Source organism: Catharus ustulatus, chromosome 1, assembly GCF_009819885.2.
Source record: "Catharus ustulatus isolate bCatUst1 chromosome 1, bCatUst1.pri.v2, whole genome shotgun sequence".
In the NCBI taxonomy this organism is placed as follows: Eukaryota; Metazoa; Chordata; class Aves; order Passeriformes; family Turdidae; genus Catharus; species Catharus ustulatus.
Window position 1 is genome coordinate 125,960,819 of NC_046221.1, and position 21,080 is coordinate 125,981,898.

Here is a 21,080-nt window from a genome sequence, read left to right on the forward strand (position 1 = left end):
CCCTTAGCTTTTTGTTTTTTTTGTTTGTTTGACAGACAGAATTACTGAAGCAAACACAATGGAATTTCTTTTTTTTTAAATCTATGATGCTTTTCCTTTCCCTAAATGAAGTAGCATTATTGGTGTATATTATGCTGCGGTAGCCACTATTTAAATAAAATAACTACACTTTTCACTTAAACTTTAGCCTATTTGATGATGATCACTATCTATAGCGCATCTTATGACTGACTTAAGTCAAAGTTTGAGGATGAATTTTGGAGTTTTGGACTGCCTTCTGAAGCAATGCTTACCCTTGGTTCTTAAATATACAAAGGTAACCACTGTGAACTTGAATGTCTAATTAACCAGTTCATCATTTCTCACAGTATAAATTGTTTTAAGCTGTAATATCTGCAATTTGAATTACAGAGATGCCATTTTTTCTTTTGAGGTTTCTCAAAACCTCAAAATTTTGAGTGTTTCGGTATGATGCTTGACGGGTTAGGTTCTGTTGCTAGTATGAAAGGGTCTGTATTATAGATAACACAAATGTATTTAATGAAGCATTTGATTTCAAGGAGCTAGGTGGAGCCTTTGAAAGGCTGAATTTTTCTGTAGTTAGACATCACAAAGATCATTTTAGGTACTATCCGATTACCCAGTGACATTGTTTCAGCCTGGCAGTTCCTGTTGCAGGGGAGCTGGTATTAGCTATTTTTCAAAGGATGTGTGGAAACCAATAGTGATCTAGAAATGCTGCAGTCTTATGCAGTAGGGGTAGGGAATCACATTTAAGTTCTAGTTTTTATTTTTGTTGGTGCCTGTTATTGTAGGGCATTATTGTAACATGTATTGAAGTAAAAGACCTATTAAGGGAATGTAATTCAAAGGGAGAAATGGTGTAGAGATGTATGTCCTTTGCATTTTGGAAATTCATCATATAGTTTCATAGTTGGCTTAGATAACTTTAAGGGAAAACAAGTGAAAGACACACCCTTTTCCCATCACAAACAGTTCCATAACCAATGGCTTTATGCTTATTACTTAGCATTTTGTGGTGACCAGCAAGATGCAAATGTCAGAAATTTCCATGTCATAATTCTACTCTCCTGTGTAATCTAAGATTCAGAAAAAAATGTTCCGGAATGAGGAAAATTACAGCATCTTGCTACCTGACTAGTTAATCTCTCAGCATTTAAAAGGAGTTGCATTTTTGTGATGTTTACTCCTCTGGGAATTTGTGTAAAGTCAGTTGAAGACTTTAAAAGCATATTGGAGACAAATACTGAAAGAGATAGTAGATACAGGTATGCGCTTGTGTGGCCAAGAACATAGATAGTAATCACATAAACCTTGTTTCCATAATGACAAAAATATTGCTTGCTTGAAATGGAAGAGTGGGCTCTCTTAATTCCTTTCGTAATTACTTAAAAAAAAATTCTTTGGTAGCAGACACCAAAATAAAAATCCAAGTAGTAGTTAAATTGGAAGAATTGTATCTAAAATACAATGATAAAGTGAAAGTATCATAGTAGAATCCTTTTGTTACGTTAACTTTTAATGTTTTCAAACTCTCAAAATGACAATTACAGTAATTTCACGATTACAAGCCACACCGTTTTGACTAAAATTTTGCTACCACACCGGAAATGTGGCTTACACTCAGGAGTGGCCAATATGTGAATAATTTTCTGACATTTCCAACCCTAGAAGTGCAAACCGAGGTGCCGAGTCAAGCAACCTGCCAGTAAAACCCGGCTTTACGCGATTGTTACAAATTGATTACTCTGTTGCATGGCAGGTGGAGCCGGGCTCCGTGCAGGCAGCGCGGAGGGGGTGGCAAGGTGGGGGACTCCCTCCTTCAGGCAGCGCAGCTCGGGAGAGGCAGAGGGCTCCCTCCTGCTGGCCCCACAGCCCGGTGGGGAGGCAGGGGGCTCTCTCCTGCTGGCCCTGTGGGCTCTCTCCTGCTGGCCCTGCGGCTCGGGGGGAGGCGCGGGGCTCCCGTCCCCGCCTGCCACCGCTGCGGGTGCCAGCGGGCCCCGTGACCCCCTGCCACCGCGGCGCAGTGCAGCGCCAGACCGGGGTGAGTGAGTGAGCCCCGCGGCAGCGGCGGCTGGCCCCGAGTGGCAGCGCTGAGCTGGGCCACCTGGCCCCATCGGCAGCCCTGAGCCCGCACAGCCCGAGCTGAGCCAGTAAGCCCCGCCATCCCGTGATTCTGTTACTAATTGGCAACTTTGTTGCACGCGGGTCCTCACTGCGAATGACAGAGCGGCTTATTTATGGGTGCGGCTTATTTATGGACAAAGAATGAAATGTTTGCCAACACCCGGAGGATGCGGCTTATAGTCAGTGTGGCTTGTAACCGTGAAATTACTGTACTTTTGTTTCTTGAGAGGGGGATCAGAAGTCATAAGTCTCTTGCATCAAAAAATACCTGGGAAAATGAGAAGAAATTCTCAATCGAGTTGCTCTCACCATCACATACCAGCAAAGCCTGGCTGCTCAACGTTAAGGTATAAAGCTAACAGATATGATACTGAATTCTTTCTGGCAACCCATCTAATTATTAATCAGTCTGGATCAAGAAAGCCCATTTCTACTGGTCTTATTTCTTTGTGTTTTGTCACATTATGAAGTATCTTCAAAGTTTCAGATTACATTAACAGTGTTGAAGTAAGTTCTTCAATAGTTTTGTTTCTTTTTATTAATACAGTCTTTTTGGCAGAACAGATCTGTGGGAAGATGGGTTGAAGGGATAGTACAGAAGGCAATCTGGTAATCTTTCCCGATAAATAACAGCTGTACTGATTACTGAGGAGTGGAAACACCCGTGCCTGCCCAATGAATTCGGGTGTTATAAAAGAGTCGGTTAGCTGGCTGCTAGTTAATGTTTCAGTTCAAGGTGGAACTTGAGATGGAGAGTCTGCTGCAGTTTGGGATGGAGGCTGCTGGCTGTGCTGTGAGGAGGTAAGAGACTTGTGGTTCTGCAAGGGACAGATAAGGTGAGAAGATGTGAAGGACATTCGGGGTTAGGTGGCTGGGCGAGGGACAGGCTGGGGTTGAGCCAGTTATGCAGAGAGGAAAGAAGGAGTCAGAGCTGTGTGAAGCTGCCTACCAGGGAAGGAGTCAGATTGCTTGAAAGAAAGCATGTAAAGTTTCTAAATAAAAGATTCCTGGTGATGTCAGTCCAGTCTTGACATAACTGCAACACAGATCAATGTTAAGTGGCTAATATAAAGTAAAATACTTTGATTTTAACTTAGCCTATCATTTTTTCTGACACGTTCTTTGGTATTACTTATCTGTGCTTTGCCGCATGGGCTAGATACTGTTCATACTCTTGAGTCAGCAGTCTCAGCCTACTGTTTTTTAAGGAGCTTCTGGGAGGGAAGGAAGTAGCTAGTACCTTAACCAGCACTTCTGCCACACTTTATCTGTTATTTTACTGTTCTGGAGCAAGTGGGTTTCTTAGTTATCTTGGCATTGCTTTATCATGGCATTGACTAAAAAGAAACACCTGGACAGACACCTGTTATTAGTGTTACTTAGTAAAGGGAAGCTAGAAATGTAATATTTAAATTGAGTTAGTAACATAATATTTGAGCAAATTTTAGCATCATGTTCTCTTATAATTTGCTTCTTATTGAATAGCTAATCTATATTCTTTCCTTTTTTCCTCCCCATTGTCTTTTATTCTCACTTGCACTTTCCATTTGTTTTATTTATATAAATAAAGAAGTGGGGACTGATTTCTCATTTTTCAATTGTCTAATGATTATTTGGATTTTTTTCATTTAGTGATTTTTTTTTAATGTATTTTTAAAAATCTGGTGATGTTTTGTTTATCTGGGATAGCATATGTGGTTTTTTTTAATATGATTGAGGAGGGATAGAGATACTTTTTTTTACCTCTGGACTACAAGAGGTGGCTGGAAGCACTTTTATGTTCGTGAACTTTTGGAATAAACACTACCCAAACACTTCTATGTCTGTGATTACTCAGAGAAAAACATGAGGTGCTATTTCCTGTATTGGGTATTACCCCCCTTGCGTAGATGCATGTTTTTTCTCCTAAGAAATGTCAATATGAGCTGTGAAGTATGACAGAAGGATAGGTTCTATGTTAAGAATTTTTTCTACCTAAGCCATAAGAGATGGTTAAAAACCAGTGAAAGCAAGAACATTTTCAAATACAATTGTTAGGAAACCTTTGGCCTCCTGACTAAGGCAGTGGGCTGTCTCACACGTTATTAAAGGTGATGGAAAGTAGCACACTGCTGATAGGAGAAACAAGTATTACAGATTTTTATCCTAGGAGACAGGTAAAGAGCACGATAACATGAAATGCATACCTATGCCTTTGCCAAGACAACCTAACATCCAAATCTGCTCTTTGTATAGAGGGTAATAGCCTTTTAAAAAGCTTGCAGCAGATGTATTTTTGATGGTCTTAACTTTTATGTCGGGTCCTGTATGCTGTGCTGTGTCAATTCTCCTTTGTCTGCTCAGTTTCACTGAATACTTATTCTGTCTGTAAATATTCAGGCAGAATCGTTTGGCTGTAGTTAAGATGCCCCTCTAGTTTTGCTGTTCTGTTGATTCAGGCAGTTTTCTTCCCTTATTCACATAAAATTCAAGTATTATCTTTGCCTTAAACATGGAGTTTCCAGTGAAGCACCTCACATTTTGGCATATATATAGCACTATGAGGAGATGTGTTATAGTTTTGAGAAATGCATGTACAAAATAAAGAATACATGTGCATTACCCATGATAAATAGAAGGCAATTTTACGTTAGCCACCTCTCACAAAATTTGTGTTAATACAGAGACTGGAAACTTTTTAAATTGTGTATTTATGTGAAACGTCCTATCTACTTCCTCATCTTCCAACTCCCTGCAATATTCAATATATGAAATCACTCTATTCATAAACCATATTTCTCTTTAGTGTCTGATATAATATACTCACTGTACAATAGCTCTTTAATTGGCTTTTGTAGGAGCTGCTTTCTGGGGCAGGAGTCATGAGAGTTTGGGTCTTTCAACTGTGTTGGAGCCTTTTTAATTGAATCTTTCCTCCTCACATAGTTTGTTTTACTCCAGACATTCTCATGGTTTAGTATTCAGGACTATGGGCTATGAAGCTGATTTAATAGCAAGTTGCTGCAGGTCCTGTTCATCTTCATTTCTGGCTGCACATTCCTGCTGTCCTTGTTCCAGAACTGGTGGTTATGTCATGTTACATTTACCCAGTTTAGGAATATGAAATAGAAGAAAATGAAGCCTACAAAGAAGTGAAAATCATTCAGTAGGCTGAGCTCAGTGGATCACCACGTCGTGTGATGAGAAATGTGGTATGGACTTGGGAGAGAAAATGTAGGGTGGCCTGAGGGTGAAGGGAGGGAGGGAAGGAAAACTGCTCTTCTCCAGTAGCGACCTGCTAGGTGGGCATAAGAGATCTGCAAAGCTTGTATGCTTGTTAGCTTCATATGGGCCTTGTCTTTTAAAGGTACAGTTCACCATAGGTTAGGGAAATGTCATGGAGCCCAATTGATTCTGTGAAAGAACAGAAGAGGGAATTGAATAGTTAGGGAGGATGGCTGAACAAATTAGGAGGAAACAGACCATATGAATACGCTAAGCATGAGGGTGAGAAAGAATAAGAAATGGGAGGGGGTGGGATGAAAATGATTAATGCTACATTGCCAGTATGTTCTTTCCTTTTTTATTTTATTTTTATAATAGTCCCTACTGTCAAATGGTTACTTGGAATCTGTACTTTTTTTTTTAAAGAAAGGTTCTAGTGCTGGTGGTTGCTAAGAGTATAACCAAAGAATGAAAAAGGGAAAATGCAAGAAAATGTAGCTTACTATGTAAAGAGTATGTATGTTTTGTGGTGTCTGACTCATCTGTCTGGTACTTGATCTTGGATGTGTTACTTAGGCATGGATTTGCCAGAGTTAAAGGTATCCTTGGCACCCCTATTAACACTGGCTCCTGTGCCGTGAACTCCTTCATTAAGAAGGAACTACACTCCAATTTGCCAGGCATTGTGCCTCTGCTGATGTTTGTATGAATGGAGAGGTAAATGGATGATTGTGAAATATTCCTCTGGTCAGGTATCTATATCAAAGAAAGGACTTCTGGATGATTGTAAGTTCCATGTTCCTTTTGGTGTGCTAACGCAGAAAAGCTGCTCTGTGTTGTTGATAACAAATTCATCCTAGAAGCCTAAATAAGTGGCAGCAGTCTCTTCTGGAGACATGAGAGATGATTCATAAAACTGAAAAGAAAGGGTAATTTCAACTGTAGGTGACCTTTGAAGAAAACCTGTGGAAGCAATTAGGCTTAGTACAGTTAGGAAGAGAAAAGGTCTATGATGCAGACTCTGATAGTTTTGTAGAGATGGAGTTGGGGGCTTTTGTGTAATTAAGGGTATTATTTCATTTGAAGGAGAAGAAAAGAGAGATGGGATAATTTCCATGACTGGATATACTGGGATTTCTCAGACTAGAATGTGCATGCTCTATGAAACATTGGGACAGGCCTGAGAATCCCATGTGTGCTGGACAGGGATCCCGTGTGCTGTGTGTTCCTGTTCAGACACCTTGTGTTCATTGCGCGTGTCCATTGCAGTTGGGTAGGACATGTGCCATATACCCAGTGCAAGCTGGGTGTTCATCCTCCTAAGGATTCTAAAGAGTCTTGTCCTTCCTATGTAATGAGGACAAAGCAGAGATGTCCAGGGAAATGCAAGCTGAGGAGAAGACCAAGGTTTGCAGATGCAGAAAGTCCTCTGGTCTACCATATGAACCACCACCCATAATTGTGCTGAGGACATACTTTTGAATGATGTAGTTAAAAAATTTAAAAAGGTGTTTCAGAGCTCCTCCTAAGTGTATCATGGTTCAGAGTAATGCCTGTAGTCTAATATAAAATGTAAGACAGTGAAGCTATTTGGAGACAAAGATTGGATGTACACTTACCAATAAGGAACAATGCAGGGAGATAAACACAAAAAGGAGACTAAATTACTGGAGAAACAGATTTAATCTTGATTTCTTATTCCCTGAGGGAGAAATACCTGAAAGAGAAAAACAGCAGAGGAGAAAAAGAAACTCAAGAGAATTTATTTGGTTCTACATTTCTGTGATAATAGAAAAAAGATTAGAAAAATGAAGTTGGCCAGGATGACGATCTACTTAACATTTACTGAAACACTGAATAAAAAGTTAACAAGTAAGGAGAGGAAATAAAATATATAGTAGTTAGGATACTAAAAAATGACAGTCAGTTATCTGGCTAAAGTTCCTACTTCTGCTGATGTTGTCCTGCTGCATTATCGTGTGTTATTTTGTGCTTGTGTTTCCCCTTCCTTTGTCTTGTCTGCAAAGAGCCTGCAAACCCCTCTGGCTCCTATGGACTTAACATGGTCTAGGAGTTTTCACGGCAAGGCCCTGAGCTCATTCTGTGTTTTCTGCTTTCTCTTCTTTCTTTGTGGTGCCTCAGTGCCAGGTTGTGCTATTAATCCCATTAATTGGTGCCATACAATCAAGAAAAAATTGATTTCTCTCTCTCTCTGCTGCTTAGTGTGGCAGTTCAGAGCACTGAGAAGTTTCAAGGCTGCAGCGCAGTCCCTGTGAGCATGCTGTATTCCCACAGGGAGCCCTGCTGCAGTTGGTGAGACCCTGATTTACAAGAGGAGGGCCTTCACTCATAACCAAGCAGATTTAGTATTATGTTAAATAAAGAGCAATCAAATCGTCAAGAAGCTTTAATTGGGCAATTGCTGTCAGGGTTGGGAAGTTACTCTGCAGTCTCGGAAGCAAAAAACTTACACCAGTGACTCACAGACATTGTTTTCTAAATAAAAAAGCATTAGAAAATCAGATTAATAATGCTTTGGCTGTTATTTAAAATAGCTCTACAGCTCCAAAACCCTATCATCATCTAAAATCACCCAGATTTCAGCTTCTAGAAATAAAGTGATTTTTAGTTTTCTCAGCCATTGCAGACTTGATGGTAGAAGTGTCTGATGAGAATTGAAGGGCCTAACTTCAGTTCTAGGTATACAGTAATTTAATGATTATAAACCGCACTGATTAGAAGATGCACTTCTGGGTTGGGACCAAAATTTTAGTCAAAATGGTGCGACTTTTAATATTAGTGACATTCAATTATCTGTCCTTAAGAAATACTGTTGCTACCCACAGAAAGTCTCAAATTGTTAGTACTGGAATACCTCTTTAAATAGCCACCCCAGGGTTCTCTCTTTCTTGTAAAATATAGACCTTTAGTCCTTTGTTTGGAAACCTGAGCCAGAGGACAGCTCCTGGATGTTGCAGGTTATGTCCCTGTGAGGACATGGTGACTAAATCCATACATAGTTTATATGGAGGAGGTAGTCGAAGTGCAAATGACACTTTCAAGAAACATACCAGTTCTGTGTATGTGTTAAAGTTACCTTGTTTGGGCTAGAAAGTGACTTCAGTAAGCTTATCCATATGATATAATTATTAGTACTCATATTTTTTGTCTTTAAAATAATTTTTTCTGCTACTTTTTCATTCAGGAAAAATATATTCATTAATTTGTGGTTTTGGTACACAGAGACTATTTTTTTTCTTATTTCATAATTGTGCTTTGCATTATTTTAAAATGGCTTTAATATTGCCATCACCTGTGTAGTTTAGCTAATCTATAACTTAGAATGGAAAGTGTATCCAGTTTATGTAAGCTGGTATTTATTTAGCTGTCCCCATTATCTCAAACCTACCTTATTTGTGGGTGTGATTGAAGTGTCAACCTTAAGCCTGTGCAACCAATGCACTTGGCCTCAGACATCCAGTAGTGGTGTCCAACGTTGTCTCATTTCAGAGCCTTTGTTTTGCAGCTTGGTATTGACACAGTTCTCCATTTTCAACTGCTCTTTAGGACTACTGTGAGTTCTTTCACATTACTTCCTTGGGTGAGGATTTTTTAAGGACTTGGGCATGCAAGTTAGTACTAATGAGACAAATAATGGCATTAAGACCTCTCTTCTGTTGAACATGAGCCTGGGTGTAATCCATGATCTATCTGCTATATGTGGTCAACAAAGTTTGGTCTTTTTCCTCGTACAGTTCAACTGCATGTTCGCTTCTGCTCATCAGTTGTCTTTTGCTGAAGAATTATTTTCTGGGCAAAGATATAGAACATCCTTCCTCTAAGGAGGAAGTGTCTTGTCTGAAAGAAGTTTTCCAGTGATTCTTTCTGTGCAGAAGTTGCATGGTGATGTGGTCTTCCTCATGGTGCTTTGCAATAGGCAATACAGTTGTGGAAAGCAGGGAAGTAGAGTGAGAGGTTTTTGTCTCATGGTGGTGATCAGATCTCTCTTAGATTTATGGTAAATGCACTCGTTCACTGGTTAAAAGCTTTTTTTTTTTTTTTTTTGTGACTCTAGTAGCCAAACCTGGGTGAAAAAAGAACAGTCAAGTAACGGTTCCACACAAGATGTTGTAGTCGTGTCTAGGCACAGGGAATTTTTTGGTTGTGGGAATAAGTTAATGCAGTACTGTCCTGATACACAGGACATTTTTGGCAATACATACTGCAGGATTAAAATAAAATCTTATTTCTTAAATGAACAAAGCTCAATATTATTTAGGTATCTGTGCTGTTCTGAATATGACTATTGAATTATGTCTGACCTTTTTTGTCTTTCCATGGCTTCTGGGTAACATGGTTGAACTTTTTTCTGGGTAGATTTAAGCATGCTCAAACAGAATGTAAAATGTTATCCTTCCTATATGTAGTCAAATCAATTGTCTGCTGGGGTAATAGAGATTATCTTCATATTGCTTTTTCATCTTCTGGCTGTAGTGAGGAAAAGGTGTCCTATTGTGACAGAAATTGTCTGGACATATTGCAAAGGAGACCTGCCTGATGAGTTTTGAGTCGTATTCCAAGGCACCATACAGCCAGTAAATGAGGTGAACAAGTAAGTCTGTGGAGAGGATTTTGGACCATGCGTTTTCAGCAGGAATAATCTTGGTGCCTGCTTTACAAGCATAGGTTTTCTGTCATAGGAGCGGCCAGCTGGGCAGCGTGGTGTTCATCTTCAGCAGGTGGTGTCGTGTCCTGGGCTCAGACCTCAGCCGTGTGTGTGTGTGTGCGTGTGTCTGCTTTGAAACTCCAACCCTGAAGGGCCTGATTTCTGGGAGAATCCCAGATGGCAGCCTGGGAGTGCTTCCCCAAACTGCAGCCATGTGTAGATGGAGACAGGCAGTGACTGTAACTTCTCAGGGCTGAGGCAGAGTAACGAACCTGGTAGTGCCAGTGGGAAGCAGTTTAGGAGTCCTGGAAAGTGGCTGGAGGCAAGTAGCACATGGGTACCTCTGCATTCAGTGTTAACATTTTCTTTCCCTTTGCTGCTGTGTCTCTCCTGCCTGATTCTTCACTATTCATATTGCATTCCAAACCTGTATACTTCAAGCCTACTGCACTGTTTAGGTCAGAATGGAAACCTGCATGTTTTTTCCCCTATGTGTTTCTAATCTTCAATATTCAATTTTTTTTTTTAGTCTGTCTGTGATTGAATCATCATTCTCAGAAGTTTCTTCACCTTAAACAGCAGAAATATCTATTTTAATTTTACTTGAAATAGAGATAATCCATGAAGGCAGAGAATGTTAGAAATCTGTCTGAACTTTTCAAAAAATATTAAGAGAAAAAAAATATCATTGAATCATTTTCTTTGTCATCTTGGTTGCTGAAGAGGAACGTCCTAGAGGTAATTTTGGCTTTACTGATAGATGATTAAAATCCATATGGAAGCTGTCAGAGGTGGATTTTGCTTCCAGGTGTCTTCCTGACTGGGGCTGACGATAGATTGAGGTGCACTGATATCTTTTAAAATGAAATAGTTGCCAGTATCATGTGGTAACATTTAATAGATGATAGTACACAAAATGGAGGAAGATATCTGGAGTATAAAAATAAATTAGTGAATATTTCTTTTTTATTAGTAAACGTGGTTATTTAGATATTTGTTAGAATATTATTAATTAATGCATGTATAATAAAGTTTTTGTTTATCTGTGGACTGATGGCTTCTGAATAGCAGAAGATTCTTGTGCTCTTGCATTTTGAGACCAATTCTTTCTTTCCAATTTTATTGAGGGTTTTGCTCTTTTTTTTTTTTTAAATAGCCAAGTTCAAGTGCGTTAATTAAGCAAGAGCTTCATCTATAATTAAATGGACACAGGTTGAAATAACTTAATATAGAAGTGTTACTTGTAACAGTAAAAAGATTTTCCAGTTGCAGTTAAAGAATTGCTGAGTATAAGCTGTGTTGAGCCAAACTGAACATGACTAAGTGTTCTCAAAACATTTGAGAGCTTGCAGAGAGTCTGCAGTGGTGGTTATCCTGACAAGATACTGCACACCTTGTGTTGCCTGTGACGGTCAGATCAGTGTGACCTTTCCTGTGGAGGGGAATAAGATACAAGTACAGTAATTTCACGACTATAAGGTGCAACCTTTTGACTAAAATTTCTCCCTGAACTTGGAAGTGCGCCTTATAGTCCGGTGCGCCTTATATAATGTACAAAGTTGCGACATTGGCCATCCCGGAAGTGTGAGCCCTGAGCCGTGGGGGGTGCCGGCAGTGCCGTGGCAGCCGGGTGAAGATCTGGGTGGCCCAGGGGCCCGTGGCTGCCGGGTGGAGGTGGGGCCTCGGCCAGCAACCGTGTGGGAGGAGCTGGGGACGGAGCCTCGCTGCAAAAATAAATGTGCACCCTATAGTCTGATGCGCCTTGTATGATCTACTAAGTTGCGAATTTTGCCAACTCCCGGGGCGGGTGCGCATTATGGTCGCGAAATTACTGTAGCTTTTAATCAATCAAGCAACTGCTTGTGAAATAACTTCTTTGTCTTCTTAAAATGCTATATGAAAAGCACTTGTTAGTATTATTTAAAGAGTCTGGGCACAATTGCAGTATGCAAATTCTACAAATATAAAAACCGATTTGTATTTTGATGTGGTGAAAATTAATTTCCAGATTTTTCCATGGCAATAAATTCTGACCTTTCCATTCAGAAATCTCTATTGTATTGTTGCATATTAAACATTTAGATCCATTTAAAAAGCTGATTACAGCATTGGTCTGAAGTCTTGTGAGACCAAGTCAATCTCTCATAGGTAAATAACAGGAAATTAAGATGTGTATCTGAGTAGATATTAATCTATTCAAGGTGCAGGAATAAAACTTGTAATTATGCTGCATATTGCTCATAGTTGTTTAGTTGCTGTACTAAAGGAACATTTCCAAATGACAGGATTTAAGTAAATTCTAATAATCAGAGAGCATGTGTTAACTTCTTTGACATTTGTTTAGTGGCCATTACTGGAGCAAACTTAGGGTTAATATATGTAGGCAGCAAGAGTCAAGGTAATTACATCTGTGTTAGAACTTCTCCACCCTGGACTCTGGTAACTCACATTCTATGTTTTGTGTCACTGTAATTGTTAGTTGTTATTTGAAGTTCCATGTGAATAGTTCAAAAATTCTTGGTCAAGAGTGAAAAAAATGAAAGCAATTATTATAATAATTTTAATGCATGGAAGTTACACAGAATATTTAATAACTTTGGCTATGCACATTGGGCAGTAGAATGTTTTAAAACATCTCACATTTATCTGTATAACTTGAGTAAATCTAATGGTGCAGTAATGCCAAGTTACTGGGGAAGGTGGGGTGTGTTTGGGAGGAGGAAGAAAAGCACCTGGGAAGTGCAGTGGTTGCTGCATACATTTTTAAAATGTGTATTATCAAAGTTTTCCATGGATACAATTGAAAGGATTTCTACCAGTTTTCAAAACATTCATTTACTTTTTTTTTTGGTAGGCTTCCAAGAAGAAAGAAAGAAGAAAAGGAAGTGTTTGTAATTCTACAATCAGAGCAGTGATGTAATTCTTCAAGGCATTTTAAGCATGCCTGTGGCTTTGTAATTATTTACTTCTCAGGCATAAAGAATATCTAAGTATAAGGGCTTTGCTGAGTCAACTCCTTAATATACCAAGTGTTTTTTTCATATATTGCCTGATCACCACTCATAAGTCATTTCTGTAGTGACACTGTACTGGGTCTGACAGGGTTTTCTTCACAGCGAGCCTATGTATTGGTGGATTTCAAATCTGTGGCTGAAACAGTGTTGGTACACCAGTCTTTTAGTTGTTACTTAGCAGTGATTGTACAGGCTCAAGGCTTTCTCTGTTCTCTCTGCCCACCAGCAAGCAATCCAGGGGTGGGGACAGGCTGGGAGGGGACACAACTGGAACAGTTGACCCAACCTGGGCAAAGATATATTCCTTACCATATAATGTCATGCTCAACAATTAAACCTGGGGAGAAAGTTTTCCGAAATAACTGTTGCTTGCAGACTGGCAAGGCGGTGGGATGTGCTGAGTGATGCCTTGATATCACTTGTTTTTTGATTTTGTCTTTTTTCTTTTCTCCTTCCTGTGGTTATTAAGCTGTCTTTATCTTGACCCATGAATTTTTCTTTTTTCTCTTTTCAATTTTTTCCTCATCCCACTTGGGAATGAATAAGTGGCTGGTGTGTACTTGGCTGCTGGTTGGGATCAGCCTACCAGAGGTAGCCAAAAAAATACCTGCTACCTTAGTTTCTAGCATTACTCTTCCTCAAAAAAAAATTGTCAGACAGGTTGAAGCTAAGTCAGTGAAGCTTAAACTAAAAATGAGGTTTGGTTTTTTTTAAACAGTTGTAGTAATGATTCATTGCACATGGTGGAACAAGTGATTTCAACTTAGACCTTGAAATTGAAGTATGATCACTTCAGCTGATCAGAGAAAGATCAGCTCCAGCCTATTGAGTTACCTTTTAGGTAAGGCAATGATGTGCAGGCAGTGTTTTTTATGGATGTAATTTAAGTCCAGGTTGTAATACTCTTTCCTAGTCTTTATCTATGAGTATTTCTTTTGATGTAAATCTACAGACCTTTCAGAAAACCAGCAGTTTTCATTTTCTTTGGCTGAACTATGAAGTGCATGCCTGAGGGCAGAATTTTGGTGTATGATAAAGTGGATGGAAACTGAGGAAGGCTTCTGAATTGTGCTTCAGGGAAACCTTGCAGTGTTTCTGCAATAACATGAACAGTCCTCATTTGATAAATCCTTGCTGTGTTCAGATAATGACATGGTAGACCTAATTCCACAAGTGTGAGATTGTCATGCAGAGATACATGATTGCAGAGGGAAGTATAAGCTATCATAGGAAGTCTTTGTAATTTGAAAACTCAACTATGGGAGGAAATGTGATGGCCATGATTGGCATCACTGAGAACATGTCTAACCTTTTCTTCTACTGAAAATTAATGTTTTAGAGTTACCTAGTAGCAGTGACTTCTCTCTTGACAGCGTTCTTGGAATGCTTGAATGGGAGAACGGAAATATTTCAATCAAGCCACAGATTGAAGGTGTTTGAAGCGATTTTGTGAACTCAGGAGCGGTAAAATAGATTTGGGACAATGATATTTGAAATGCTAAGATTAGGAGAGGAAAAAACCTCAAAGGATAAGTAAGTGTAAAGATACCGCAAGAGGTTCAGATAGATATTGTGTGTTATAATGTGTGTGGTGGAGTTTGTTAAAGTGTCATGAACTTACTCAGTGAAACTTTGAAATTGTCCACCAGACCCCATCCATTCCTAAGTAAGATAAATGATGCATGTTTTATCAAACATTATTATAGGCATGAGTTGGAATTATTTCAGGCAGAGCTAGTTCATCCGAGTTGGGAAACTGATAATACGATCTGCGAAGGATTCATAGTGGAACAAGTCTGCTGTTTCCATTCTGCTCTCCCGAGTCTCCCTAAAAAAAATGGTTAGTAATATAGCCTTTCTTAGCAGACACCTGTCCTCCAAACTAGGACACTCATTCAATTGGTACAGATATTTAGTAGACGGATATTTAAGAAAGACAGCTATTCAATGATGTTTGTTTTCAGACTTCCTCCTGTTCTATGAAATGTTACCTGTGCCACTAGTCCCATACCTTAGATTTCCCTGTATAGGGGAATTTTGTTTGCACCAAAGCATCAGAGCCATCATATCACCTTTGTGATTTCATTTTACTTCTATGTCCAAAGTAATTTCTCTGTGGGTTGTGTTCCCATGTGTACTACAGTCTTGTAGTAAATTTAACTGCACACCTGTCTGAAGTGGCATCAGTGAGGCTTTGAGAAAAGAATGTGTTGATTGAAAATTTTTTAGTCAATTCCAGATAAGTCTGAATATTTCCATGAACAAGTTTAATAGGACTGCTATTTGTTCTTAACTGTTAGTCTACCATGATTAGCTTGAAGCAAATAGTATGGTACAGGCATGTGAATTTTACTTATGTGGAAATTTGTGTAGGATTGAGTAATTAATGTTACAGGGAGATATGATCATTTCATGAATGTAAAAAGTTGAAGTCCACATCATTCACAGTTCATAATGTGATTTTACTACTTTTAATTAAAAGTTGCTCGAGAATATTTAAAGCCTGGCTATTTTCAAGAAGAAGTATGGTGGTATTTTTCATTTATTTCCGTAAAAGATAATTTTTTTTAACAGAAACAGTCATTTAAGAATTGCAGACTCTTAATTTAGGCAGTAAGGATAATGTTGAAATATACTTAAAAAAATTATTCATTTTTGTTTCCTTGCTTTGTTACTGCAGTAATCAGAATGGAATACTAACAAAAAAGTGTCAGTCATTAAAAAGTTTCTTAAACCTACTGTCCTTCTGTGAGTTTTCTCTCTATTTTATATCTTCTTTGTTGATTTATAGCCTGTATGAAGGGGTTAGCAAGTCTAAATTTAGGTGTCTTAAGTTTCCAAGCTTCACTGTAGTCAATGCATATATCACCAGTAAGTCAGTGGAACCAGGAGAGCAATTCTTATCCTAGGTGGACCTACTCTGGCTGGTCAGCTGAGAGACATCTAGCCCCTCATAACTTCTTTATTGGCAAAGTCACTACTGACATCACTGTGAAGACTTACTGTATTTAATTGTATTTAAACTTCTAATTCATGAAAAAAAAAGAGCATAATATGACCAGAATCTGTGCATGCTATGCGCCACACTCTGTAAAAGTTTGTACAGTTGAAATGTGATTGTTGTGTAGTTACTATTACCAATTACAGGGCAAGATAGAATGTCTCTTAATTAACTTAATAACCCAATAGGTACATTTAGACAGGGCTAATTAGGACTTTCTTGTAATTGGGCCTATGATTAATGGACTGTGAAGACTATTTCATTTGTATTAAATGCATGGACAGTTACAAGGAAATTAAAATTTGAGCCTTCATTGAATAACTAATAGGGGATGTCAGGATAGCACAATAGTGGAAGATATAAAGAATTCTTTAGAAATTATTATTTATAAATTCTGTGTGTTGTTTATAAATAATATATTAAACCGCTAGTTCAGACCTGGTGTTTTTTTCAAGATCTTTTGCGACCTCAGTACATGTGCATGAATCTCTCTTGGAAATATTCACTAATGAACTTTTACAAGTGTTTTTTTAAACAGTCTAAGTAACAGTTCAATGAAACTAGTGATTTTAGGAGCTTATGAAGTTACCTTTAGAAGTATGAAGAAAGAACACTGGTTTGCACAGTTCCAAGGTAAAATCCTTGAAGCAGTTAACTGAAAGAGCATATATATCCCCTTGCTGTTCTTTCTTATTCTGCCTTCAGTCAAGGCAGAGCCTAATTTGGGGCAGTATAATTGGAAAGCAGCAGAAACTGATGTACTCATCTGAGTGCTCTAACCTGTAGTAACTACGGAAGTTTCCTTTGGCCCCTTTTCTGTGCTCCAGTGTGTCTCAAGGGTGCACAGGAAATTCATAATTACTGACTTCTGAACAGCTTCTTCACTTGTTACACAGCTGAGAGGAAGAGACTGTGCAGAGTCCACTGATAGAAAAGACAGAAGGATATAGAGTGAAAGGAAGACATAGCAGTGGAAAGAAAATAGGAGAGAGATTATGGGTAGTGAGCAGTTCATTTGGCAGCATGGAGACTCAGTCTCCATGGCTTTTTATTTCTTGTTATAAAGCACATTGTGCACAGGACAACAGAACTGCCTTATTTGAATTGTAGAAAACTTAGAAATTTAGCTAGAAGTGTGAAAAGTGTGACTGATATTTTTAAGGCACTTGTCTTAAGGTGTTTTGCATTTCTTGTTTTTATGAAGAGCTGAAACATACCTGATGATTTGTTCATGAAAAAATGAATCTCAGTTTCAATGATCTTGTGCCATATTTGTTCTGCTGTTAATGCAGAGGCGTCTTCAGTGAGACTAGTTGGTCTTTTCCTTTTTCTTGTGAAACCTTGCCTACTTAGCACATTCTGAGTCAGCTCAGACTGCTGCTAACCAAAAAGGAATCTTATTTTTGTACCTTGTATGCTTCAGTTTTTCTTATTTAATACATTCACTTTTGTCATCTTTTTTAAAAGGACATTTCAAAAGTGTGAAAGTATATTTGGAGTGCCATGTAGTATGTTATTCCTACTGTCTATTAAGATGTCACCCGAGCAACGGCTGACATCATCAAATAAGCTTTCGATCACTTAATCAGAAGTTGGTTTTGCTAGAGAATGGTACTAGAATAAGAAGGTTGACATTCCTAATCTGTCATATCTTTTCATTTCCAGAGAAGTATGTGTTTTTAATTAAAAAAAATGAGAGTACTCACTATGTACAGTTAGTGTTGGTGTGAGGCTTTGTGGGGGTTTTTTGGGTTTTTTTTGGTGTGTGGCTTAATTTTTTTTTTTCCTTGCCCCTCCAACCCTCCTACCTCATGGCATAGCCAAGCAACTGAACACAGGCAGCTAACATATTTCCATGTAATTGCCAATTTGCTGGGGATGATAAAAGTCTCGAAGCATGAACTTGAAGAGCATGGGTTGAGAGCTGAGCAGATGGAGTTGTGTCCCTTGATGAACTGGGTGACAGAAACTGGTAGAAGGGCAAAGGCTGTGATGGTCATGGGACTGTGATCCTGTCTCTGGGATGTCTGACAGTGTGTGAGGCAGAAGGGTATTCAAGAGAGATAACACCTTTAGCATGTGAATATGAATTTATACAGAGAATGTCTGAAGCTGTTGTAATTAGAGGGGAGGTGATCTTTGTACCTTGTCCAGAGTTCAGAAACTCTATGGAAAGTGGTAAATTGGAGACTGCTTCCAAACCTTGCTTGAAGCGGCTTGAGAAACAGATTCATAAGAGTTTCTTTTCTCCCCTTTTGCAGTGGAGTACTTGTAATAAAGAGCTTTGTCATCCTTAAATGGCAGATTTTGTAACCTGAACTGCCTTTTGTGTTCATTTTAAGTTGCATTTACTTTTAATGACATTTCTGAGAGTGCTTGAGGCAAGTTAATTTGAGGCTTATTACACAAATAAGTGGTTTTTTTTCTGAACTTTGCACTCTAAAGTTTATGAGGATTTCCACAATGTTCTTTTTTTTGTTATTTTGGTGTACAGGGCTGTACAGGATTGGTACAACATATTCATTATTCCAGATAAAAGTAACGCATTTTCTGGCTACTGTCTCAGAATAGGGCTGATTATTTTCTGGAACAGCACAGAGAATAATCTATATTCTCTGTATCACTCAGGTCTTATTATCAATACAGCAGTAGGTATGAAATATGGTCCTTTTTAATAGGATATAATTTCACATCACCTTGATTTTTTCGATCTATTTTTGCTACATTGCAGAAGAGGTAAGGAATCCTGTTCAGTTTTATTTTATTAGATGCATTTCTGTTACTTGAAGACCATTTCTTTCTACTACAAGCAAGTCAGTTATGGCAGCAATCAAGTAGCATTTGTCTTACATTGATATGTAGACATTCTAAAATTTCTCGTTTTTTTATTACCTTTTTCAATACTATGTTAAGATTGCAATGTACAGTAAATTCACGAATACAAGCCGCACTGATTATAAGCCGCATCTCTGGGTGTTGGCAAACATTTCAGTTTTTGTCCATAGATAAGCCGCACCCGAATATAAGCCGCTTTGTCGTTCGCAGCGAGGACCTGCGTACAATTAGTAACAGAGCCACGGCAGGGTGGGGTTTACTGGCTGAGCTAAGGCTGTGCAGGCTCGGCCCGCTAGGGGCCGCTGACGGGGCCAGGTGGGCCAGCACGGTGCTGCAGCACGGGGCCGGCCGCCGCTGCCACTGGGCTCGGTCACCCCGGGTCGGCGCTGCCCTGCGGTGGCAGGCAGGGACGGAGCTTCCCCCGCTCCTACGGCAGCGGCGGCGGGCGGGGACGGAGCTTTCCCGCGCCCGTGGCGCCGGCGGCGGGCAGGGACGGAGTTTCCCCGCTCCTGCCGTGGCGGCGGCGGGCGGGGACAAAGCACCCCGTCGGCTCCCCGAGCCGCGGCAATGGCTGCGCGGGGCTCCCGTCGGCTCCCCGGGCCACAGCAATGGCGGCGCGCGCTTCCCCCCCCCCTCCCCGGGCCGCAGCAATGGCGGCACGCGCTTCCCCCTCCCTCCCCGGGCCGCAGCAATGGCGGCGCGGGCTTCCCCCTCCCTCCCCGGGCCGCAGCAATGGCGGCGCGGGCTTCCCCCCCCGTCCCCGGGCCGCGGTAGGGGCAGCCCGGGTCCCCCCTCTCCTCCCCGGGCCGCAGCAATGGCGGCGCCAGGCCTCCCCCGTTTCTCCCCTGGGCTGTGGCAGAGGAGGAAAGAGAGCTCTCCCGCCTCTCTCCCCGCCCCCCGTGCTGCCTGCAGGGAGCCAGGCTCCACCCGCAGTGCAACAGAGTAGCGATTTGTAACAATCACAAAATGCCGACTTTGCAGCTGCTCGGCTCAGCACTCTGGCAGGCACTTCTGAGGTTGTATTAGCCGCTCCTGATTATTAGCCGCATTTCCGGTTTAGGAGCAAAATCTTAGTCAAATTGGTGCGGCTTGTATTCGTGAAATTACTGTATTACTAATCTAAGACAAAAATAATTTTCAAACCATAATTCTGAGAAATTATGTAAATTACAAGTCAGATGTAACAGGTGGGTACTTTTCCCTTGGTAATAGAATCTTCTGCAGTGGAATTACTATGGCTATTGTGGTCCATTACAAGCACTAGATTGCATCTTTCCATTATCACTAATTCTGCATTTTGGCAGGGGAAAGAATAAAGGTTTACTGTTAGTGTTGCCAAGCAACTAAAATATGAATTACTCCAATTTCTGAATTTTTCTTTTAAGATGTATATCAGAGGGTTTCTGCTACCTTGTAAGAGGCAGTCTAGATGAAGTTACGCTCCATAGCTTCAACAATTCTAAGATTAGTAAGTAGCTTAATTTCTCCCTGTGGAGTTCCAGTTCAAAACCAAAGACACTCAGGGTTTTTCATTTCACTGTAGATAAATATCAAAAATGACATCACAGAAAATTGTCTTCACAAGATACAAGATTTGGTGTGTTTTCTCCTTTTTGTGGACAAAGAACTTTCTGTGCCTTAATAATCCTATGTGCAGTTATTCATGTTTGCTACTATTTGGTATACTCCCTCTGAAGTATCTTTTCCCAGCTGATGGTAATGCTAAGTATCTACTGACATTTGAAAAAATTTTTATTAAATTGTGTGGAAAAGATGAAGTGGGAGTAGACTTAAGTGTGTGTAAATTGTATGAAGGTTTATGCTTGGGGGTAGGTGAAGAGAGGATACATGCTCTGAATAACTTTTTTTTTTTAGTTTTGTTTTTGTTCATTTGTTTGTTTTTATTTTGTTCTCATTTTGTTGAAAATTCCTGTAATTTTTTATTTCTGTGGAGCTTTTTCATTTTGCAGAAGCAGCCACAGATCTCCTGTAGAACAACATGGGTTTCAGGGTCACCTCACCTGCCCTGAGTCATTTATTTCCTCTCAGAGCATGTGTGCAGAGCCACAGCTTCTTTCTGGATTCCTAATATGTTTTATGCCTAGGAAACCAGAAAGAACCCCAGCAGCAATAATGGAGAGTGTTTCTTTTTCTGCAGCCCTGCACAGCCAAGGTGCAGAGCAGCAGTTGGATAGTACCAATGCCTGGCATA

General features: G+C 39.9%; 1 protein-coding gene across 5 annotated transcripts in view; it reads left to right on the forward strand.

Annotated features, from left to right (window-relative positions):
* The window catches only part of C1H8orf34 (chromosome 1 C8orf34 homolog), a 158,063-nt gene that overhangs the window by 4,918 nt on the left and 132,065 nt on the right, over positions 1–21,080 (forward strand). The window lies entirely within an intron of this gene.